Raw genomic sequence first — 26,186 nt, 5'->3', positions numbered from 1 at the left:
GACCTGGACGTGAAGTGCTGGGGATATGCGTTCCAGGACCCCCATCTGTTCTTCTGACAAGTGGCCCCGGCGCCCCTTGGCATCCGCTGCCTTCAAGAGGCGCCGGGCCTTGTTCAGGGTCCTGGACCTGAAGTCCTCCCAGCGCTTCCTGACATGTTGTAAGTCCCTGACTGCCACCCCCTCCGCGTTGATGGCAGTCACGATGTCAGTCCAGATCCGAGTCCGTCCTTCCTTGTCGGCGCGGGAACTTCCGAAGAGGGCATCATACTGCCCCAGGACTTGCTCCACCAGGACACCAACTTCGGTGGCACTGAAGCTGGTGCCCCTCTGCCTCTCTGGCCGGGGGTTGTCAGTGGTCACAGATGGTGTTTGCCCCGACATGACAACCCCAGAGGCAGGAGTGGGTGGGCAACTGGGTCCTGGGGCTGGGCTGTGGAGCGATGGAATTCCAGTCGGGAGTCTTCGGTACCAGCAGGGGTGGTCACAGCAACAGCACCCCTGGCTGATGTGCAGGCAGCAAATGGCAGTGCACGTGGGCAGCAGGCAGTCAGGCAGCAGCAGATGGTAGGTGGGAGCGTGCTCGGGGCTCTGGGGGGCAGTAGTTCAGCCTTCTGGGCAGGAGCGTGGTCTTCCGTGTGCTTACGCGTGGCCAGCTTGGTACGGAGTGATTTGGCACGTGAAAATCCTGCACGTCAGCGTGAAAATCAAGGAAAGGCCCTTAGCGCGTAAGCGCGTCAGCACGCATACGCGATTCTATTGGACCAAAGGCCCTCAGCGCGTAAGCGCGTCTGTGACGTGACCCGCACGGGTGTTTCCCACACAGCACGTGATGACAGAGCACACGTGGAAAGACTGCATGTCAGAGTCTCATCGCGTGTGATTGGTGGAAATGGCCCTACACGCAGAAGTGACAAAGCGTGTAATTGGTGGAAATTGCCCTACACGCAGAAGTGACAAAGCGTGTAATTGGAGGAAATGTCCCTACACGCAGAAGTGACAAAGCGTGTAATTGGTGGAAATGGCCCTAGCGCGTACACGCCGCGTAAGTGACGCTGGACGTGTGGGCCTGTATAAAAGGTACGCGTAGAACACCACTTCCTTGTACGTGCTTTTCGTGGAGAGCGAGTGGGTGAATTCTGTACTTCTTGTCGTTTCACACGCGATTTACTTCACAGCGTTTCAAGTTTGTATTCCCTGTTACCTCTGACAGCTTTTTCTCTTCTTTCGCTTTTACTGGTTTACCTGGGCCTGTTCCCTCAAACAGTGTTCCCTTCTACTGTTGTCCTGTCTCCTCAGACAGCGTACAAATCTTCTTTTGGCGGGGGTGTTGCCAACCAAACGTGCTCCTTTTACACGCTCGTTTACCAGGCAGACGGTGAGTCACGCACGTATCTAACATCTGTGCTTGCCCCGTGTGTAGCCTACCCCTTCAGAGGTCATTCTAGGCTGCGTGTGACACGCATACGTTCATTCTTGTGTTTCTGGGTGCCACAGCGTAGTGCAGGTTTTTCTTTCTGCACACGTGGTCTAGGAGGGGTTGCGTGCACGTCATCTCCCTTTTTTGGGCCTCCTGTGCGTTGCGTGACCCGTCATCTTTCCCCAGGGGTTACATTCAGCCTTGCTAGAGCACTAGGGTACAATTACCATCTGGTACCCAACCCCTTTGACCCCCAATTGCCCAGGACAATAGTCTACATCCACTCCCATACGCACATTAACATCAGTGCCATGGCTGGGAGGCGAGGATTCCGTAAGGGTGGCAAAGGTGGAAGAGCCACAAGTGGTGGCCGTGGTGGATCCGGTAGGGGACGTGGTCGTAACTTGCAGGGTGAGCCTGTCCCCCCATGTGTGGAGGACCAGTCACGGGCACCCATAATCCCCCCCTCCCCCCTCCCATTGAGGCTGATGTGGCTGACACCATCCATGCTCAGCCCTTGTTGGACCAGCCCATTGTGGCACCAGACCTGGCTGACTCCATGGCTGACTTCCAGGTCAGCAGGGCTACGACACGTGCGCTGGTGCACGTTGATGCCATCATGCCACGTGGATCTGGGGCAGCAAGGTCATCTGCTGCACCAAGGAGGCAGGGCGGAGAGGCTGCAGGGGCAGCTGCGGCTCCATCCACCCCAGCCCTCACACACCCAGCCAGGACAGTGTCGGTCCTAGTCCATGCTGCTGACATTCCCCCTGACACATCACACTAGAGCCAATGCCTGCACCAACTCCCATGCTGAGTGTGCAATCCCACACTCCTGATACAGAGTCCACCAGGGCTCCTGCCCCTAGTGTCCAGAGCGGCGCAGGACACTCAGGATCACCACCACCTTCCAAGCGGAAGAGGAAGAGTGCTCATCCGGCACAGGCTGATGCCCCAGACACGGCTACACAGTCCGGCCCGTCCAGGAAGCCCAGCTTCACGGATGACGAACTGAATGCACTTGTCGATAATGTGTCCGGACATGACAACGAGATGGTCATTGTTGCAGGATCCAAGACCACACCTGCACAACGCCAGGCACACTGGCAGACCGTTGCGGACATCGTAAGTGCCCTTGGAATTGTGAGGCGCACAGCCAATGATTGTTATAAGCGCTGGAATGACCTAAAGCGCAGGGCAAAGAGTAAGCTGGCCTCAAGTCATGCCGCAACTCTAGTGACTGGAGGTGGGTCTCCAGTAGTAGACATGGAACTCACTCCACATGAGTCAGTCGCTGGGACCTACGTCACGGAGGAACAGATCCAAGGCGTGGGAGATGTGGCTGATTACGAGGCATTGTCCGGTGAGTGCACATGCATGTGTGTGTCATCCATGTGCATGGTGTGTGTGTGAGGGCTTCTGTTTGTGTGCCAGGTGAGAGTGTGTGCGCCTGAGTCGTATGGGTCAGCCATGTGCTTCATGCAATACTTCCTGCGCAGCTGCATTTGGCCATAGCAGTATCCCTTCTGCCAACAGTAGACATCTAGCCCAACTGCACGCCAGTTGCCCTTGAAGTGTCACCTTGCCACAACATATTTGCTTATTTTTCACTGTTCATTCAGTCAGTTTGTTTGCATTCCACCACTTTCACTAGGCATGTCGCTGTCCACTAGTCACATGTCTGACATGGGTATGGTAAAGTGGAGTGACTTTGTTACCTGGATATCATTTGTACACACATGTCCCTGTGCAATTGGACCATTTCAGACTGTCAGCTCCAGGTGAAAAATCTGACCTGTTAGAATTAGAAAAGCAATTACATGCGGGAACTGGACTGAATGAATAGGTGTTGCCCTCCTCTCCATCTTCACTCAATAGCAATGGTACATGCCATCTGTGTGATGGCATGTGTGTTTCACCTGGCAATCACAGGCCAATGTGTGATGCCACTGCCAGGCAGCATGCAGAAAATGTGTTCATCTTCCATCTTGGTGTCATCAGTGTGTGCCATTTGCCTGCACTTCATACGCAGTGATGGTGCATGCATGGGAGGGTTTTAGTCATGTGGGACATGTGTCAATCAAGTACTGTTTCTCTTGCTTCTCAGCCCTCATTGTGTGCCATGGTGCTAATGCCTGTTTCCATTTCTTTGTTTTCATGTCTTTGCAGGGGAAGACGCACCTGATACTGCTGGGGTTGTGGAGGTGGTGCAGACCCAGGAGGGGTCCGAGGGCCGACCAACCACCAGTGAGGGACGTGGTGTGGTGGTGGGGGAGAACCCACAAGTGCTGCAGGTCGTGCTCTCAAGGGGTGTCTCTGGCTGCACCTCCCCCGAGCTGTACTCAGGTGTTGATTCGGATGAGACCTACGTGCCGTCGCAGGTGAGTGTTCCAGGGAGGGATTCTGTTCTGTCTCACCCACCTGCACCAGGGTCAGAACCCTCCATGGGGATGTCAGTGTTGGCAGCTATGCCTTCGGTGGTTACGGATGCAGGGTCACACTCCGCGACATCTGATCCTGTTCCTGGGCCAGCAGATCAGAGGGGGAATGCAGTCCTGCAGCCTCAGGCAGTGCCGGCACAGCAAGGCGCAGTTCGCCTTGCCCCAGACAGGTGTGGTGCCCGCCGACGTGGTGGCCGTACGCCACCTGGCAATACCGCATGGGAGCAATCCATTTACGGTATGGCAACCCAACAGGCTGCATCATCCGAGATGATGGCTCAGGCCATGGATAGGGTGGCCACTTCCATTGTCCCCCCAGAAAGGCTGATGGAGCGACTAGAGCAGGCAACCGACTCCATCTGCCAGTCACACAGGGAGGACATGTTGGGGTCCAACAGGGACAGGCGGGCGGCACTGGCGACTCTGCAGGAGGCCATCTCCATTGAGTCCCAGGGCCACAGGGAAGCCCTGAGGCAGGAGCTCCTTCACCTCAGGACGACTCTTGTTGAGCTTGAGGCTTCAACACACCAAAGGACAGAACAGCAGCTGGAGCGTCTCACCCGTACGCTCTCAGCTGAGATGCAGGCAACGAGGGAGGAGGTCCGGGCATCCCGTGAGTTGTTGCATGGGGACCTCCGCACACTCATCCTCCAGAACCAGACCTACCACACCCGCATGCTTGCAGCCATGGAGGAGCAGACTAGGGCCTTGCGTGGGCTGCCTCCCATAGTGCAACCACCTCCGGATGCAGCTGCACAGTGTGATAATAGCGACAGCAGTGATACTCCCACAATAGGGTAGCCGTGTGGGCCATGAGCCCATGGAGGTGTTTTATCTTCCCAGGATCCACGCAGGTGGGTTCTGGTGTGCATCCTGTCCTCGGACCTCCTGGGTGGCCTCCCCAACCCCCCCGGGCCCATCAATGGCCATTTTTGATTGTTTCTTATTTTTATTTTTATTTTGATTTCTTTTATTCCCAATTTTTTTGGGACGATCTGTTGGCTTCCGTGGTTCCTGTGGGCATACGCTGCATTGTGGCTGGGCACATGCAGGCTTGTAATGTATTTGGTTCAGATGCTTGGGTTTGAGTCACACACACCCCTCCTGCTTCCCGTTTCCATGGGCTTGCAAAGGGTGTGCCCAAGTGACAGTGAATTACACAGTGACGTTGGACTCCCATGAGCTGTGTGGCCAGTCTGTAGTCAATACTGTGTATACATTCCTAGTGCATATTGCTGTTGTGTTGTACACTGCATGTTGCATTGATGTGTAACTCTTCTTCTGTGTCTACCTCCCAATTTGCAGGTCCCTTCCTCATGTCCACACAAGGACCTCTAGTCTGGAGATGGGGTCCATGTTGGCAGCAGTGCACCTACAACTCTACATGGCGACAACACTGCACAGTTGGTAGTGGTGGGAGTGCAGGCATTTCCAGGTGGTGAGACTACTAATATGTAACATTTGTGATGTCATGTTAATGGTAGTACGTGCTCAAGTATGTTGTTGGTCCAGCATTGCTGTGAGCATTTCAGGTGTTGCAGGTTTCTAATAGGGACACTGTACATAGTGAGACTGATGTCATGTTGTGGGGATTACTTTGTTTACCTGCAATTAGCATGACATGGCACGGTGTGTCGTGTGGCGGTGCTGGGGTTGGGTTGGCTGACATGGCACTGTCCTCTTGTTGCATTTTGCAAGTGGGTATTCATTTTAGCTGCTTCAATGTGTAACTTCACAAAACTGCATTGGTGGTGTCTGTGTGGGTAGGGATGCACACATTGTGACACTTCCAGGTGAACAATCTCAGGCTGACATGGTATTCCCGGTTCATTCTCCAGACATTCAGGATCAGTGTCAGGTTGAGTCATGATTGATTGTCAGATGGAATGTGCCAGGGCAGTGTGCACTCCACAGGGGTGTGATTTCTATGTGAAGTAATTAGCCACTAGCTGTATATGGGCTGCCTCCCCCCGTGCCCTTTCCCCTCCCATGCGCAGCGGCTGTGCATGTGGTTGGGGATGTGGGGCCACCACCATGTCCACGGCCAGGCCCCGGCGTGTTGCAACATTGTGCAGGACACATGCTGCCACTATGATCCTGCACACTACTGGGGGAGCGTATAACAGCTGCCCGCCAGAACGGTCAAGGGAGCGAAAGCGTGACTTTAGCACTCCGAATGTGCGCTCCACTATGCCCCTGGTTGTAATCTGGGCTGTGTTATATCTTACCTGGGGTGGCGTGGTGGGGTTCCGAATTGGCGTCATCATGTGTGGGCTGAGAGGGTAGGCACTGTCCCCTGTGGAGGTGGTGATTGGTATCATTGGTGGGGTTGTGACCTTGCTCAGTATCCAACATGCATGCATGTGCAGTGGCATACATACTCACCAAGCAGCCATGTATCGCCATGCCACCCAGCTTCTAGGTCCCGGCTTAGGGTGGACATTCGGTAAATGAAGCTGTCGTGGGTGGAGCCGGGATAGTTGGCATAGACTGAGGTGATGATTCCCTTGGCATTACATGCTACCTGCACGTTGATGGAATGCCAGTGCTTGCGGTTCCTATAGATGTGCTCAGATGCCCTGGGGGGACGTAGAGCCACATGGGTGCAGTCGATGGCACCTAGCACTTTGGGGAATCGTGCCACAGCGTAAAAATCCAGGGCGGCAGCATGCCTTTCTGCAGGTGTTCTGGGCAGGTATATGTGCCTGCGGACTGATGGGCGTGTAGTGATGATGTTCAAGACCTGGTGTAGGCAGCGTGACTGGGTGGCCTGTGACACCCCACCCACTATGGCACTTGTCCGCTGAAATGATCCAGTGGCTAAGAAGTGCAGTACATTGAGGACCTTCTCCAGGGGGCTGAGTGCTTGGGAGCACAGGGTGGGTGATGTGAGGTCATCCTCCCACTCACTCACCAGGTCCAGTATAATGTGTGGTGGAAACCTGTTAAATACACGTACATAGGCCAATCGCGTGTACGCGCACTTTTGTCCAATTACACGCGATGACACTCTGACGTGCAGTATTTCCACGTGTGCCCCGTCATCACGTGCTGAGTGGGGAACACCCGTGCGGGTCACGTCACAGACGCGCTTACGCGCTGAGGGACTCTGGTCCAATAGAATTGCGTATGCGTGCTGACGCGCTTACGCGCTAAGGGCCTTTCCTCGGATTTCACGCTGACGTGCAGGATTTTCACATGCCAAATCACTCCGTATCAAGCTGGCCACGCGAAAACACACGGAAGACCACGCTCCTGCCCAGAAGGCCGAGTTACTGCCCCCAGTGCCCCGAACAGCCTCCCACGTGCCATCTGCTGCTGCCTGCCTGCCTGCCTGCTGCCACCGTGCCCTGCCATTTGGTGCCTGCACATCAGCCATCTGCAGGGGTCCAGTTGCTGTGTCCACCCCTGCTGGAACTGAAGACTCCCGACTGGGATTACATCTCTCCACAGCCCAGCCCCAGGACCCAGTAGCCCACCCACACCTGCCTCTGGGGTTGCCATGTCGGGCACTTCCACATCTGGCACCAGTGGCAACCCCAGGCCAGAGGGGCAGAGGGGCACCAGCTTCACTGTCACCGAAGTTGGTGTCCTGGTGGAGCATGTCCTGGGGCAGTATGATGCCCTCTTTGGATCGTCCCGCGCCAGCAAGGAAGGACGGCAGAGGATCTGGGCCGACTGTGTGGTTGCCATCAACGCGGAGGGGGTGGCAACCCGCGACGTCCTGAAGATCAAGAAGCGCTGGGAGGACTTGAGGTCCAGGACCCTTGTGAAGGCCCGGCGCCTCGTGGAGGGGGGCCGGGGCCGCATGAGTTCCATCCAGATGAGGGTCCTGGAACGCGTACGCCCAGCGCTCCACGCCCAGATCCTTGAGAGGGAGGCCCGTCTGGAGTTGAGCGGTAAGTGTCCAAGCATTACTGTGTGAGACAGGGCATGTTGCGGTGTGCTGGTTCTATGATACTTGCCTGTATGTGTGCCATAGGCCATGTATGCATGTATGTGTGCAGGGACATCATGGTAATGCATGTGCGACCAGTGATGTGTGATCCACATGGTTGTTGCATGTGTTGAAATGCCGCATGGGGAGCCCTATGCAGATTTTGAACATGAGAGCATGCCAGTCTCTGTACCTGGACATGGGTGGGGGTGAGGGATGGGTGCTGATGCCAGGTACATATATGGTAGCCATGTCTGTGTGCCTGACCTGCGTGTCTGTGACTTGTGCATGCCATGGATGCATGACACATGTGTGTGACAATGCACAGATTCAGTGAAGCAGCCAAATTACCCTTGTATCCGCTGTGTTTGGTGTGTTTGGGGCCAGATGGATGTGACTGAGGTGAAGTGTGTGCATGTGATAGGCATGAGCCATGATGCATGTGAGTTACATATCATTGAATGTTTCAAGAGTCCATTGGACATGCATGGAAATGTCCATGGCATGCACCATGCCTGTTACTGTGTGTGTTTTGCCTGGACTGACCCATGTGTTGTGGAGGGACATGATGGAAGTGTACTTTGACAGTGGTGCTCATCTGCTATTGCTTCCTGTCTAGGGGACCATTGTAAAGTGCCCTGATGCTTGTGTTCTTTGTCTCCCTCTACGCAGCGGCTAGTGAAGAAGAGGGCGGAGACGGCGCTGTGGAGCAAGGCGGCGGGGATGCCCCCACGGCTGCAGCGGAAGGGGTGGGTGAGCCCCCACAGGGGCCTGCTACGGTGGGAGACGGTGAGGAGCCATCCAGGTTGGTGGTTTGCACAGAGGAGGAGGAGGCCGCCACTGGGGCACACATGGGGCCTGGTGGGGGCATCCCTGCTGGTGCAAGTGGTGCAGTCCAGGGCCAGGGGCAGGAGGCAGCACAGGTCACCGTGGAGGGGCCTGTGCATGTCGCTGTCCCTGACCCTGTGAGTGCACCACCATGCACCAGCAGGGATGCCCCGTCCCAGGCCTGTCCGCAGGTAGAGGGGATGTCCATGTCACCTGACTCCCCTCCACCTGCGGACGTGGGAACCCCTGGCCGTGCGGAGAAGGTCCTGATTGGGGTCGCGATGCGCACGGCTGTGATTCGTGATGCCGTGCGTGCTTCCCGGGAGGAGCACGCACGTCATCACGAAGTGCACCGTGCCGACGTGGCCCAATTGGGATCGGCCATGTTCGGGGGTTTCCTGCATGTGTTGGCCAATGTGGCGACCCTCTCCTCCTCTGTGCAGGCTATCCACCAGTCGTTCCCCTTGCCTTCTTCCAGCCCAGATGCCACCAGGGCCCTCTGTGGACCTGCCCCGACCAATGCAGCCAGCTCGGTGGGGATCCCATCCCTGCCACAGTTGGGAGTCGGAGGTCCAGCAGGGGTGGACAACACAGCAACTGGACCCCAGCAGATGGAAGATGTGACAGCATCATCAGGCAGGGCACGTGCACGACGGCGTCGGTGGTTTCCATCAGCCTGGATGCCGTCGTGCTGGCAGAGGCAGTGGCGTCGGAGGCAGCAGCGGGCTCGACGTGGGAGGCATCATGGCTCGGGGCCATCAAGATCAGAGGGGCAGGCATCGGCCGGAGGGCAGGGCAACCCTGGGATGGTGGTGTCTTCCGTGTGGGAGCAGTTGGTCCAGCGGATAGGTGCGGAGCGGCAGCGGGCGGAAAAGGAGCGGCTCGCCATGGTCAGGGCGGAGTTCTCCATGCGTCGGGCGTTGAGGCGGGCTGAGTGCCTCGAGGAAGCTTGCTGGGAGTTTGAGTTGAACATGGGGTTATCCCTGCGAGACCTCGGGGCCAGGACAGAGTCCCGCCTCCAGGACATCGACATGGAGTTCGATGATGCCCTGGCCAGCAACATCAACAAGTGAGCCGCAGGACTTGCCCGCTGCCTTTGTATATAGTTATATAGTTAGTTAGTGTTAGGTTTCCTTTATTTGTTTTTATTATTTTGGACCGCTCGGACAATGGCCACTTTTTTGTATATATTTTTTTCATTAGGTAGTAGTAGGTTTCCTTTATGGTGTTGGGCTCATGGACCCTGGTACATTCCTGTATTTAGTTTGTTTTTTGAAGGAAAATTTTCTTTTTTTCATTATTGTGTTCACCATGTGGTAATGTTTTTTCATTCTTTTGCTTCTACTTGATATTGCTTTGGTCAACATTTGTTTTTTTATTCCTTTTTCGTTTTTTGATTTTTACTTTTGTTCTCCAACATGGACCATTTATTTTGTTATCCACATAGTTGTATGTTTGATTTGTTTACTTATTTTTAATCTTTAATACATTTTTTATTTTTACTTCCACTTGTCTTATTTTGTCTTTGGTTTCATACATGTCATGATATGGGTTTTGACATTCACTTGCAGCCATTGTGTATGTGTGTGTGACGGACATGTGTTCATTTACATACTTGCCATTGGGGTTGTGTCATGTAATTGCATTCACTATGTGGGTGGATGCAATCCTTGCCTGGGTGTTTGTGCTGGGTATGCTGCCCATTACTGCCATGATTGTGTATCGTCAGGACCTGGGGGCAGGGGGACATGGGTGGGGGCCTGGTGGAGGGTGACCCTGCACTGCTGGGGTGTGGGGGTGGTGGGAGACATGAGTGGGGGCCTGGTGGAGGGTGACCCTGCACTGCTGGGGGGTGGGGGTGGTGGGAGACATGAGTGGGGGCCTGGTGGAGGGTGCCCCTGGTGGCTGGGGTGTGGGGGTGGTGGGAGACATGAGTGGGGGCCTGGTGGAGGGTGCCCCTGGTGGCTGGGGGGTGGGGGTGGTGGGAGACATGAGTGGGGGCCTGGTGGAGGGTGACCCTGCACTGCTGGGGGGTGGGGGTGGTGGGGGACATGAGTGGGGGCCTGGTGGAGGGTGACCCTGCACTGCTGGGGGTGGGGGTGGTGAAGACATGAGTGGGGGCATGGTGGAGGGTGCCCCTGCACTGCTGGGGGGTGGTGGGAGACATGAGTGGGGGCCTGGTGGAGGGTGACCCTGCACTGCTGGGGGGTGGGGGTGGTGGGAGACATGAGTGGGGGCCTGGTGGAGGGTGCCCCTGCACTGCTGGGGTGTGGGGGTGGTGGGAGACATGAGTGGGGGCCTGGTGGAGGGTGCCCCTGGTGGCTGGGGTGTGGGGGTGGTGGGAGACATAAGTGGGGGCCTGGTGGAGGGTGCCCCTGGTGGCTGGGGGGTGAGGGTGGTGGGTGACATGAGTGGGGGCCTGGTGGAGGCTGCCCCTGCACTGCTGGGGTGTGGGGGTGGTGGGAGACATGAGTTGGACATGGGTGGGGGCCTGCTGGCAGGTGCCCCACAGTGCTGGGGGGTTGGGGTGCAAGGGGACATGAGTTGGTGTTCATTAGTTCAAGGAGACATGTGCCTTTGCTGGGGGGCATGCCCATGTTGGGTGGGCTGCCTGCGGGACATGACCAGGGATGCAGGGTAGGCCCCTGTGGTGTGGGCTGCCTGCAGGGGCCGTGGAGGGTGTACAGGGTACACCTGGGAGGACCCACACTGTCAAATCACATGTGGAACTTCCCGCGCACCCCTGAAATACACGCGCCCAAGCTATTCGCGTGTGGAACTTCCCGCGCACCCCTGAAATACACGCCCCCAGGCTATTCGCGTGTGGAACTTCCCGCGCACCCCTGAAATACACGCGCCCAGGCTATTCGCATGTGGAACTTCCCGCGCACCCCTGAAATACACGCACCCAGGCTATTCGCGTGTGGAACTCCCCGCGCACCCCTGAAATACACGCGCACCCAGGCTATTCGCGTGTGGAACTTCCCGCGCACCCCTGAAATACACGCGCCCAGGCTATTCGCGTGTGGAACTTCCCGCGCACCCCTGAAATACACGCACCCAGGCTATTCGCGTGTGGAACTCCCCGTGCACCCCTGAAATACACGCGCACCCAGGCTATTCGCGTGTGGAACTTCCCGCGCACCCCTGTAATACACGCGCCCAGGCTATTCGCGTGTGGAACTTCCCGCGCACCCCTCAAATACTCGCGCCCAGGCTATTCGCGTGTGGAACTTCCCGCGCACCCCTCAAATACACGCGCCCAGGCTATTCGCGTGTGGAACTTCCCGCGCACCCCTGGAATACACGTAGCCCGCTCCCCCAGGCCCGATCGCGTGAGGAACTTCACGCGAACCCCTGTAATACACGTAGCCCGCTCCCCCAGGCCCGATCGCGTGTGAAACTTCACGCGAACCCCTGAAATACACGTAGCACGCTCCCCCAGGCCCGATCGCGTGAGGGACTTCACGCGAACCCCTGAAATACACGTAGCACGCTCCCCCAGGCCCGATCGCGTGAGAAACTTCACGCGAACCCCTGAAATACACGTAGCCCACTCCCCCAGGCCCGATCGCGTGAATAACTTCACGCGAACCCCTGTGATGCACGTACCCTGCTGAAATTGCGTGTTAGACTTCCCGCGCACCCCGGTATACACGCACACGTATTTTTTGTCAGCGGGTGTCCGTGTTTGTGGGTACCCCTTTCCACGTCATTTTTCCTGGAGGGCCACAGTATGGGACATTCATCATGGCAGTATATAGGTGCTATTTGTTGGCGCACCTTTTGGCGCACATTTCTTACAGCCGCAGAGACGCTACCGCCTGCTTTCTTGTGGCGGTCGTGTTTGTGCCTGTGCGCTGGTTTGAGTGTGCGCTTTTTTCCCCTATTCTATTCCATGAATACGTGTTGTAGGCGAGCGTGTGGGCGTTCCGCGCACTTGTGCCCTGTACTTCCCCCGTGACGCCCACGTTTTGGCAAGTTGTTCCCCATTCCGAGTGTTACGCCCGTGTTCCGCCTACTTTTGTTGCGTGCGCCGCGCTATGTGCGAATTTTGCTGTGGCCTGTGCGATTTTCGCTGTGACCTGGCGCACGCTGTTAGATGGCCTGTGCGCCAACGTGCGCCGCGCACTTTTTTATCGCACATGCGCTGGTTTTCTCGCGCACGGCCTTCCATGAATCGACGTGCGCTGCTTTTCGTGCGATTTTCGCAATTGCACTGCGATTTTCGCTATTCCACTGCGATTCGCACGTTTTTGCCCACTTGCGCCGCGCTAATTATTCCATGAATCGGCCTGTAAGTCTTTCATTCTCAGAAGACTGCCTTAAACACTTGCAGGCACTCGGAGTGCAAGGTTGGATAGTAAACCTGATAAGCGAGCTCCAAGAGTTCCCATGAGGAGGTGATTTGGGTGGGGGCGGCAGGAACTGAGTGGGAATCGCCATAAGGATTAACATAGCCTTAGGCACTCAATAGGTGGGCAAATAACCAAACAACACCTACAAGCTATATGACCCTTCTCATATGCCTTTTCTCCCTATCTGAACTCTAATTCAATAGTTTTGCTCATAAGGGGTGCTCGTACGCAACCCAATCATCATTATTATTATTAATATTATATATTTCTTATAGGGCGCAACATGCCTGAAGGCCTCGGTGCACACACAAGAGAAAACAGTACCAAAAGAAGGCTAAGATCATGTATAAGAGACAGCATGAAACAAACCAAAACTAAAAAGGACAGATACCTCACATGATGTATTATTTCAAAAGAATCTGGAAGAGACTATGAGCTGTCTGTGGCGGGACACATTGCACAAGATGTCATAAATAAAAAGCAAGGTAAAGGAAATTAAAGACAATAACAGAACATTTGAGTCTATGTTGTAATTAAATATGAACTGTGATTGCTATCACGAAGACGTGCAAGAAATGCCCTTGGCCAAACTGTTAGCAAAACAAGATTGCAGTTGAGCTAATGAATCACTTTTATTCCCCTGCCAGTGCTAGTTGGGTGCCGTTGAAACTTCCAGCCGGCGTTGAGGTGCCTTGAGGGGCTGCTATTTGTATTCATTCAACGCACAAAGTCCTCAAACCATAAACAGAGGAGCTACATGGGCCTCAACGTATTTTATTTCAGGTATGGGCCAAAATTGCAAATAGTGATTACAACTATTTTGACAACGTTCTTCTCCCATGTGTAGTTACAATACTGCATGTTTAAATTCTAGATGTGAGCTGGTGTGACGAATCAACTTCGGGCCCCAGTGATCCACGGATGAATATCGGTTTCTAAACCATCAAACAGCCCCACACCTCTAGTACACCAGAAGGGATCCGATCAGATTGGAATGCAAGTGAATTATATGACCTCCTTGTCCAATTTTGGTAATGAGGATGGAACGGCAGGCTTATCTCTGCAAGGTTGTGGATCCATTATTATTCAACAGACAGTTCTATCACACTACAAAATACAACCCACCATGTTAAGGAATGCAGAGGACAGACAGTTTCAAGAAGGAAAAGGGATACACCCTGGATACTGATAGGAGGGTCGTTAGTTCAAGGATACTTGGTTTCAGCACAAAGGGAGCAATGGGTCATAAAATGTCACTAGGGGCCTTCGGATAGGACCAGGGGTACCGAACCACAATGTACCTTGTGCTTGTAGAGGTTCTTGGTGCTTGAAAGCGTCGAGTCAGTTTCAGGGTGCTTTACAGCTTCTGCGACAGAGTTCAAGATGGGAGACAGCTGCAGGGGCTCAGGCAGCTCCGCGAGCGAGGCTGGACGGACAGATGCAGGCTGACCTAAAAGGGAGCTCAGGGTCAGGAATATCTGTCTCAGTGCTGGTTGGCAGGTCTGAACCACTGGTCAAGGCGTCTTGGGTGGCATGACAACGGTCAGTGGTGCTGTTGGTTGCAGCTCAAGGGGCATGACTGCTCGAGAATGTCCATAAAAGTGGATGCTGGTTGATGCTTGTTGGTGCACTCCTCTTAGCTTATTCGCAGAGCTCGTGTCGTCATTTAATGCAGACGTCCCAAAGCTGAAGAGAGTGTTGCAGGCAACAATCCTGTCCTTGGTTTGGTTCAGAGACTCTCTGGCACTTCCCACCTAGGAAGCTTGCTTGCAGAGCCTATCAGGGCAACCTGTGTGCTGGCTGGGTACTGGTTCTGGATCTGCTGGAGTATCTCCCTCTGTTCCCTGTGAGATGTTTAGGGGAGGAATGGAGGTCCTGACCTTCCTTCACTAGCACAAGATATAAGGCAGACTGTACCTTCAGCCAGGGCTCAATGATGAGTTCTTCTTTCTGTTTCTGATGAAGCCTGCAGATGATCTTCTAAAGGAAGGGCTCTGACCCTCTCAGGCCTGTCACCATGGCCTCTAAAATGTTGCAGAATTGTTAGACCATTGTCCCCAAACTAGGGCCCTTCCACAGGCCCTGCACCATAAGCCCATGGAAGCAGCCAGAGGGGACTCGCAAACCGGATCTACACCACTAGGATGATGCCTTCATTTGCTGTGCTGCCCGTTGATTATCCATACATAAATATAGCACAAAACAAATTCCCACGAGTGCACATGGCAGAAGACAACTGGGATTTGGTTGCCCACCTCTGTCTGATTGGGACGACCACCACTACTCCTCTGCCATACTTGCGTGGCCAGCAGACATTACCTCTCCCTACTGCAACTCGACCCACCTTGAATTTAGCATCCTTACATAGACCGTGGCCTATCGCCACCAGCTGAAAATTCACCAGATGGCATCTAGATGCAAAGGACACGAAAATTAATATATACCCCATGCTACACTAGTTACACCCTCACTCCCCTCTGACCTCACCGGCAATGTGGCCGGACTACCTCGCCTGGGCACCCACCACAGCAATCCCTTGGCAATCTACCAGAATTCGGCAGCACCCCATCTCGATGCCCCTGGCGTGCCCAACACGGACAAGACACCAAGGTCCCTATGAAGACCCTATGCCCCCCAGAAAAGAAACATCTACTAGAAACCGTCCATCTACACAAAAGCAGAACGATTTACCGAAATTTCACACTGAACTCTTAAAATGGGTGTGTATCCCCTCTCCCACCACACCCCCTGAGAACGATGCCTGGGGGCTGCTAGGCCCTTGACCTGTATCCAATGCATTTAACAGAACCCGATCACCCGGTCCATGCAGTCCCTACTAGCTCGAAGCACCTTGCCAACCTCCAACTGAGACCACAAAACCAGCTGGCACAGGACACAGGGACTGCCGCCTTGGGAAAGCATCCGTCAAAAACGGCCATCAGTAAACCACCATAGAACACCTTCCCCTCAACTTCTCGCATAAGAGTGTGAAACCCCCTCCCACCACCCCCAGCCTGCCACACCCTTTGGAAACAATACACAGGGAACCCTCAAACTCTAGGCCTGTATCCAGTGTCAATCCTAGCTTCCCACCCCCCCCCCCCCCCCCGCCCCAGTAGTCTCTATTGGCCCAAAGCCATGTGCCAAGCTAGCCCTATACCCCTTAACACAGCGTGCCCTAGGGGTCGGTTGCTGTACGGCTAGGCCCATACGGGCACTCCATTGCTGGGAGCCCAGCCCCCCACCAACCAGACTGTGTGCTCCCGCGCTCCTACGAGTTCAACTGCCTGGGAGCGTCATAAGACCCAACTCTTTGTCCCGACACAACTAACGAGGCGTCCCAGAAACTCACTACGCCATTCAATGGCGACCTGGCTGGCCCCACACAAACCACTGGTTAACTGAAATGTCACTTTTTCACTCCAAAGTCATGGTAAATAAACATTAAAAAAACGGCTGGGCATGCCATTGGCAAGGGCCCCTGCATCATTCAATTATTTACAGTAAAATCCTGTTTCCACAGAGCACATACACATTATTTTTAAGATGCTAAACGTGCCACAGCTGCCAACGGGGTCCAGGTTACCTGTATTACCTTCAATTCAGTCCAGGCAATGTAGGCAACAGCTCATTACATGCTGTGCATGTTTAGCCATACTCAAATTGGGAAACACGAAAATACAAGTCCCAGAAAGCAGTTGTTGGTGGCTAAACAGTTAGCCTGACTGAATGCTTCACACATGACATGGGACCACATGGCAGAGATGACTGGGTCACCTGAACATGTGCCCGATAAAAGTGACATATCAATGTTTATGAATCTTTAATGCAACATCATAAACCTTAAATGATGTAAATGTGTATTCTCTATTACTCAAGGAACAATTAATGTAAATAGAAAGTCAAAATAAAACTGTCCCCTGAGAATAGATGCCTTCTTCGCCCCTCCCCCGCCTCTATGAAAACGTGTCATTTGCTTCCATTAGGAGAGGCTCCATGTGGCCTCACAGCCCAGACCTGCAGGGCTGAGAAGGGGTGCAGTCAGGGCCTGCCATGGACGTCATTTACGGTTACCAGGGGTCGCAACTGCAACCCCTGAGGCCTCCCTTGCTACCCCTGTGATCTCCCTTGCTACCCCTAAAAAAACATTTTTTTTTTTTTTTTAGACAGGCTCTTGGGCTGTGGCCAGCAGCATGTGGTGCTTTGTTTCTGGAATATGTGGTTTTCTGATAACTATAGCCGGTAAGATAGCTCAGTGGGTTGAGTGCTGACTGCTGCAATGTGTGTTTGATCTGCAGGTTGCAGGTTCGACTCCCAGCAAGGTCAAAGCAGCCCTTCATCCTGCTGAGGTTGATCAATGAGTACCAACACAGTTTGGGTGACATTATATGGATATTTGTTCTATATGAAGCGCTTAAGCATAAGTGCTATATAATAACACATCATTATCATTTGGCCTTGGACGTCTGCTTGCATTCAAAGTGATTTGGTAATATGGTGATATTAATGATACATATGGTGATCCATTCTTGCATGAAATGTATATCACTTTACAGTGATATCGTAACCATATTGTTCATAGTGTACTTAGAAACAATACTATGGGATGCCATTTCCTGTTTTGTTGAGGGGTGAAAGATTGTGCTCCATCACTTCCCATGATGTCACTTCGGGGTGGGGTCAATGACATCACTTCATGTGATGTCATCAGGGGTCAAGGGTTGTGTAATATCACTTCCGCTACCCCTGGCATTTTGGTGAAATAACGTCCCTGGGGCCTGCTGGGGATATGCCAGGGCCCCACTTCAAAAGTGATGTGTGGGGCCCCCTGGCCCAACGCTGGGAATACTCCCGTACATATATCCCCAAGAAGAATGCATTCATGCAGTGTAGTTTAAGATTTTCAAATGCAACGCGGTGGCGGAAAAATGGTGAGTACATTGTTTGTGACACAAGCAATTTCAGTTGGCACAGTTTGTCATCACTGCAACAAATATCTGATCACTCGTATAGTATGTCGTAAGCAATGGATGCATTATTGTAAAATGGCCGGTTTTGTTCAACCCTTCCTACTCCTTAAAAAGTCATCTTTTAAGAGACACTAAATCTAGATTATAACCATCATTCTTCTTGATAAAGAAACAACTGTTCCTTGTTAAACTTGTGTAAATCTAGAGCTTCTGCACACACAGAGAAAGTTAATCCATGGCAGTCGAGAATATTCCAACCCGTGCTGTATCTATTCTCTACAGTCTAACTCCGAGGTTTCCGTTGTATTTCTTCTGTACTTGGCAGCAGGGGCGCCGAGTATGGGGGGCTCTGGAGCCCGAGCTCCCCCCCCCCGGCAAAATCAAGTCGGGGCTGAACCCCCCCCCCCCGGCCGGAGAGAAGTGATGCAGCATCAATGGCCCTTTCCATCGATACTGCACCACTTCTCTCCGGCCGGGTATAATCGCAAACATTTCTGATTAAGCCCTCCCCTCTAGGACTCATATTGGTGTATGGTCCTGGAGGGGAGGGCTTAGGACAGCGGTATTCAAACTGGTGGGCGCGCCCCTCTGGTGGGCCGCAGCCTCATGCCCAGGGGGGCGCACAGCCACAGTTTGAAAAGAAAAAAAAAGAGGATAAATTACCAAAGGAACGGCCTGTTGCTTCATCAACAAGCAGCAGCCCGACCCACGGCCCCTGCCGCACATGCTTAGTGCGACAGGGGCCGGGCCTTTGTGAGGCCTCACGCCCCATTAACAGCCTATTTATGAAGACAAAAGAAGGTGTGCTTTTTATTTTCTTCATGAATAGGCTCCGAATGGAGCCTGAGGCCCCACAAAGGCCCAGCCTGTGTCGCACTATGGGTGGTGGCAGCAGTGGTGTGGAACTGCCCAAATGTCACAGAAGTGCTAGAACATATTTGGGCACAGGCACCTACTGTTTTACAAATTAAGCACTTAGTATACACATGCAGTTGCAATTCAATGTTCATTAAAAAAAAGTATGCCCTCAAGAGTATGCTATCACAGAGAAACAGGGCCCCAAAGCCAGTTCAACTACCCACTCCCAGGTGTGCTACTGAACTGGTAGAGGTAAGTCGAGAGCCAACCAACCTCTTTCTCCTATCTGTGCTACTGTACCATACAAACAAGGGGAATCGCTCTCCTGCAGCCTCTCTTCCAGTCATCGATTCTTGATGATTTACTGGTGCAGTCACAAAAAAAAGATTTTTTGGGGGTTCATTTTGTTTACAAAAGTAGCACATTGCTAAACCCCCTGGCTGCCAGTTCATTGTCCTTGGAGCGTCCCATGCTCCCTACCCCCTGAGAGCCACCAACCTTGGGTGCTGTTTTATAACAAATGAAATACGCAGACAGAATAATAACTGTGTGAGTCAACTGAGAGATGAATGCACTTATGCTCCATTCAGAGAGAGGCTTTGAAAATGTAGCTCTGACAAATCAGAGAATCAGGGGGGCAAAGAAGCACTGCACATCTCTTCTCCCTCTTCATGGGTTTACGGTTGCCACCTGAAAGGTTGCCAGCAGCTAACCTGCCAACCTGTCCCAACTCCATGCCTAGTGTCCTATTCCCTGGTCAACCAAACTCTGTGAACTCATAGGCTGCATAAGACCCACAGAAGTCTTTTTACCGCCCGTCCTGAATGTCTGTTTCTTGCACTAGTGCTATTAACGCGTGCAGCTCCAAGGTATAATATTAACAACCAGTGTTTGTGTGTAAAGGGCCGGCATAAAGTCTCCATGTTTAACACCCCTGGCTTTAAGGAACAGGAAGTAAAAAAATCCATGAAAGTAACAGGAGTATGACGTTCCTGGATCTACATGGGTAGAATAAAAGTAGACTAGAAGATTAACAGCCTGGGGGCATCAAGTTTATGTAGGATGGAATGGTGGGGGTCTGAGTCACCTGAGGAGACAGGGGTATTTTACAGGTCTGAAACCTGGTAATCCACTTTACAATAAAAGACAACATGGAGAGGGGTGATGTATCTGTGTGGCCTGTAAATCTGCCGAGATACCACCAAACTGTACTATCATTACTGCCACTTGGTCTGGCGGTATTGCTGCCGGATTACAAGTGGTGGTAGGCAGTGTTAGTCCCCATTAATTGGAGTTCATAGGACTCCATGGTGGATTTCAGCGGTAATACTGCTGGTAGTAATTTTGCAGGTGGTAATACCCCAAATTGGTCTATTTTGTGCAGTATGGTGGAGGAAATACCTCCAGGTTCTTGCTGGAGGATTTTTCTCCACCTTTGCCCTCAAACTCATAGTTGGGCGGTGCAATAATGTGGCTCTATATGGTATTACCAGTGTTGCCAGTCAGAACTCATTTAACTCAGCAATGTATTAATTTCTCTGTTTTTCGTCCTGATGCTTAAAATGTGCGATTTACATTACAAGCTGTGTGCCGCAGACTGCTTCCACTCTAAGTGGGGGAGAAGTTAGGACTGTGGGGACTGAGACGGCAGGACTTTTCAACCTTTTGACACGAGAGGCCTTCACTGAGTCTTGGGGGCATCACCTCCCACGGGATATGGTACAGTATAATCACCTCATTGCTTTCTAACACTGGTTCCTCTACATCAGCCTCTTGCTGACATAGAAGGGTTTATAGCTGTTCAGTGGGCATTCAGTGGTTAAGGTCTGTGCTGGCCTGCCATCTTGTGATAAACGGCAGCTATTAACCTTAAATGTGTCACCATCGCAAGTCTCACTTCTCCCACAGCAACAGCAGAGCCTGCTTGCCAGTGCCTGATATTCCCAAAATTCTCTTTAATTTTATGCAAAGCTGCATTTTATTTTTACAAGGTTATTTTACTCACTAAATGCTGATCAAGTGTTTTAAGTCTGGACTTTATTAACTGGGTGCTTGTAATTGCAGCACAAGCACTCTTTGCAATTTAAACTAGAGGTGTGTTTACAATGTTGATTGTTCCAAAATACATCTCCCAGTGTGCTGCTTTGGGTCAGGTGGCCCCCTTTAAGCTGTACACAATGATACATTGTCTGGTTGACAAACTATGTGATTTGTGTATTTTATAAAGGAAACTAAGACCACTATAACTCACCACCCCACAAACTCTCAATCCCACTTTTGGGGGCATTCCTGTGGACATGGGAACACAGAGGAAATAATGAATAAAAAACGTATTTGCCTTCAAGAGGAAGCTAGACCTTTGCAAAAGAACAGATGGAGCTGGTCAAGCCACCTAGCAACATTAAGGTCCAGCTTTGATGAATACTTCCCTGAAGAAAATGCTGGCATTAATGACTGGGTGATGCAGACCTTTCTGGCAGAGGAGGTGGTGCATCTTCCATTTGATGCCCAGGAAGTGCTGATTGAGGTTCAGTCAGACACTACTCTGCAATCTGAATTTAGGAACATTGCAGTGGGTGAATATTGACTGAAGGTAATCCTGGAGTATCCTACATTGGCATGGTCTGCTATACAGTCTCTCTTAACCTTTGGGTCTTACTACTTGTGCGAAATAATCTTTTCAGCATTGGCTGTACGGAAAACGAAATACCACACAAGGCTGTGGAGGACAACCTCAGAGTGGCGGTCTCAAAAATAATGCCACACATTTACTCACTTTCTGCAGACACGGGCCCACCCATTAGTACTTGCTCTGTAAAATCAAATTGCCTTCTGCTGAATATACTAATAGGAATGTATTTTGAGAAAATAAAAGCCCCACTGGGGAATTTTGTGTTTACTCGCACATTTTCTATGTTTGGATTGGAAGTGATTGTTCTGCTGTCTTGTAATGTCTCCCCAACAACATATCCCTTCAAAATGATGGCAGCAGCCATCTCTATAAAAAACAAAAATAACACCAACACAGAGGGGTGGGGTAGGGAGTTCCTGACCAATTTATTTTTTGCTCAGGGGGGCCTTGGCATAAAAGTTTGAAGACCACTGGCGTAGGGGCTACCGGAAGCTTCTGTGTTTTGCTTCCGGTTCGCCTGTGTTTAAGGCACGAGCGGCAGGAGCAGCAGACACTATTCCAGCCAGCGAAGCAGAGAGCAGCACGTTTGTCGGAAAACAGCAGGTAATTTTTTATTTTTTATTTTTTCATTTGTGGCCTTCTCATTCCTCACTACTTTGCACAGACAGGTTTTTTATTGTATGTTTTTAATATTTGAATTGTGTTGTTTGTGTACCAAAGCAATTGTTCTCGTAACAACGGTGCCCAGAGATTGACAGGAAAGGTGGGCATGCAATTCAAGTTTGTTTTGACACCGTTTTATTGGATTAAATGAAAATCTTATGCTGAGATGGTAAAATACACAAGCTTTCAAAGTGCCATAGTCTTCTTCATCAGATGGCTAAATGAGCTACAAAAAAAACAGCCATGGACATCTTTTAAATGAAAAAAGGAAGAGCATGTCTTTCACTTTTGAATGCCGGTGAATACAGGGAAAAGGTATGCATGGAATTCACTGCTGGGATGGCCCACTTATATACTGGGCAATACATTTGGGATAAGAACAGACACACATTATGTACTTGCATCCATTGGAAAACCGTTCTCCACTCCAGCACTGCTGGGAAATTCTATTTTCAGCAGGACCACGTTAGTTATCCAATAATGTGCAGGTAATGTGTCCAAACTCCGTAGGCACCATGAATCTTATACATGGGCCCCAGTATTAGGGAAAATAGCACCAGCAATGTAGGTAGAGGGTCGTGTCCTGTACACACAGCATGTGCATTTTCATTTACACTGCAAACTAAATCACCCTTCAGTGCTGCAGGGAAAATAGGCTGGGATTCAGTATTGTTTGAGATTTTGTGTATGTGAGCACTGGGGCCTTTAGAGCTGCATTGCAGTAATAGCTCCTCCTTATCACCTTTTTATTTTCTCCATTTATAGCAGCACACAAAACCCTTGCAGCAGGGTGGGTGTCAGGCATGCATGCATGCACTAATGGCTTTAACTGGACAGGTATCTGGGCAGTTAAAGGCACATCTGCAACAAAGTGGATACTTTCCTGGGTATTTTAATGGCAATGCGTTGTTATCTGGGCTTTTGATGGCAATCCATGGTAGTGGCACAAGTACCTGGGCAGTTTTTCAGTCCTTATTGATGGAGCATGTAGCTAGGTATTTGATGGCAGAGAGGTAAATACCTGGGCAGTTGATCACAATCCTTAGCAATGGAGTAAATACCTGGGCAGCTGATGGTAATCCTTGATTAGGGTGAAAGCTATGGCAGTTGATGGCAATGGGGCAAGTTCCTGGATATTTTTTGGCAACCATTGTCCATGGCCCAGGTTCCTGGTCAGTTGCCATTCCTTCTTGGCAATATTGCAAACATCTAAGTAGTTTACTTGACAATTGTGCAAGCACCTGATTAGTAGCTGGGAATGGAGGATGGTCCTGGCAGTTGATGACCATTTCTGCGATGCAAAGCCAGACCAAGGAGGGGGATATCGGAGTATGTGGCTGATGCCCTCCTCTCCTGTGGCCGTCCTTCCGCCATGATGGCACTTTCCAGGACCCTCGGTTGGGCAGCCTGTGCTGGCAAAAGAGCTAAACCTGTTGGCTTTGCTAAAGCTAATTTTAAAGCTGTCACTGTTAATTCCAGTAATCGCAGTCCTGTGTTTTGATCACAATGGGCAACATCTGGAAAGGGCCAAATGGCTATGGCTATGGTCCACTTTGTTTCGTGTCGCTACACAGAGTTGTGTTCTTGACAGGGCGGGCTGTCATTTGAGCAATTTGGAATATTTCGGTGAATGCCGTTTTTTATTTTGCACAGTTTAATTCTCTCTGCATCCGTCTACAGTAACCTCAAACAAGCATTGGCAATGCCAACCGTTTGGGCTTTTGTGCAGGCAGGGGAAAGGCACTTGCCAGGCACAGCCATAGTGGTATTAACTGGCCATTGATTGTGGCAGGTGCAAAATGGTGTGAGTACCAGGGCCTCTAATAGCAGTCATTGACAAATGAGGTGTATGCTTGTTTCTTGGAAGGTAAGACATTATTAAGCATAAGTGGGGTGTACTTTTTTTTTTTACTAAGGGGTGTTTCAAATGAATGTTGAAAACCAGGAAAGTGGGAATTTTTAAAACATGGAGACAACACGGGCTACAACATTTAGACGCGAGTGCTTCCATCAGTCCCAAACATCACCTGGGTGCAGGGGGAGCCTGGGTAACTGCTTTTTAACATTGTACACTACTTTACCAGAATTTCTGGTACACTACAATGTTAAAAGCAGTTAACACTCTTCACCCCCAAGTCTAAAACCACACTTGATTGCATTATACTTCAGCCAGGATTGCATTATACTTCATCAGCACATCTGATGTGTCCACTGACAGGTTTAAGATTAAGCTACATCCCTAACTCTATCTGGTTACCCAGAGGTAACATCTTAGCAAATGTCACTTGTGGCTGGCCAATCTACAGCAGCACTATTGTAAGTTTGAATTGTTGATGTTTTACTGAACTATGGCACCACACACATCTTGCTTGGTAGTTTTTAATCTGGAAACGTCTTTACTTCTTGTTTCCCTTGAATTGGGAACTTTTTTTTGGTGGTGGTGGTACTCTACCTTGCAGCTGTACCTTCTGTTTAGCAAGCATTTCATTCTCCCATCCTAGTTGTGTTGCTGGATGATTATAGAGCGGTGGAGTAGGGGCAGTGATGCCTTACTGGGATGCAACTCGAAGGCTTAAATCTCCTTCTTTCTTGACTTTAGTATATGCAGTGCATGCTAGCCAATGTTTCCACTGTCCTGCACGGCGCGCGCCAACCCAACACCACCACCCCCCCACGCGCCGTTGCACCAAGTTGGCGAATACATGCAAATTTGTGGTCATATAACTGCCAGTGATGTCACTTCCTGTATTTGCCACCCATCCCCCCCACCGGGAAATTCATAAATCGGCTCCCATGCTTGGCAGACTACATACCAGAATGCTTAGAATAAAAATGAAGTCGAAACGAAACTGGACGAGGTAGTGGACAAGGGGCAGCTTAATATCTCTGTGCTTGTGCCTCGAGTCCAGTGAACACTAAACACGTCAGGGCTGTCATAACATAACTGTGGAAAAACTCATCCCTCTCATTCTACCAACCTTGACCCAACTACCAGACAACTCTAAACCCACCACCTTGTTGAAAGCTACAACAACAGCATGCGCTCAGCCCTAGACGCCATCGCTCCGCTAAAGCTGAGAAAATGCAAGCCGATAAAACACCTGAACACCTGGTTCACGGCCCACCTAAAAGCCCTTAGATTAGAGAAACGCAAAAAAGAACAAGTATGGAGACAAGCTCCCACAGACAGCAATAAGCTAATTCTCAACAAAATAGTTTCTACCTACAAAAAAGAAATCTTCCGGGCCAAACAAGAATCATACAACCTGAGAATACTTCAGGCCAAATCTAGCACTAAAGAACTATTCACCATACTAAAAGAGCTAGAAACACCCATCCCTGCCCCAGACACCTGCAAGAAAGATAAACAATGGTGTACCGACATCCAGAATGCCCTGTCCAACAAAGTTGCAGGCCTCAAAAATCAAAATTAACAACCAGAAAGAAGCTTTATCCAACTCGCCCAAACCTAACATCACCCCCCCCCGCACACCTGTCCTCAACACCTTCCCCCCAACCCCCTCACCCGCTTCAGCTTCTCCAAAGTTTCCACGCTAGAAGTGGAAAAAATCATACTCAGCCTCAAACCCTCCAACTGCCAAGGTGACCTATGCCCACCTCAAATCATCAAAGACACAGCTAGAGACCTATCCCCATTCATTACCAAACTTATCAATGCCTCCTTCTCATCAGGTACCATCCCCAATAACCTCAAAGAATCTTGGGTCCTCCCCCTACTAAAAAAACCCTCACTAGACCCTGCAGTACCCACTAACTACCAACCCATCACCACTGTCCCCTTCTTACTTAAAATCCTTGACAAGACAGCCTATCAACAAATTTAAAAATTTCTTGAACAAAACCATCTCCTAGGAATCCGACAATCAGGATTTAGACCCCAACACGGCACAGAAACCGCTCTCATCGACCTCAAGGCCCAAATCGACACTCTGAGAGACAATGGGAAAACTGCCTTACTGCTTCTCCTAGACCTCTCCGCAGCATTTGATCTTGTTGATCATAAAATCGTATGCAGCCACTTAGATTTGGTGGCCTATTTTTCCCAAGCAGCTATTGGCTGG

The sequence above is a fragment of the Ambystoma mexicanum genome, chromosome 1p (genome assembly GCF_040938575.1).
Source record: "Ambystoma mexicanum isolate Mex_15411 chromosome 1p, UKY_AmexF1_1, whole genome shotgun sequence".
Lineage (NCBI taxonomy): Eukaryota > Metazoa > Chordata > Amphibia > Caudata > Ambystomatidae > Ambystoma > Ambystoma mexicanum.
Note: the sequence above shows the minus strand (reverse complement) of the source record.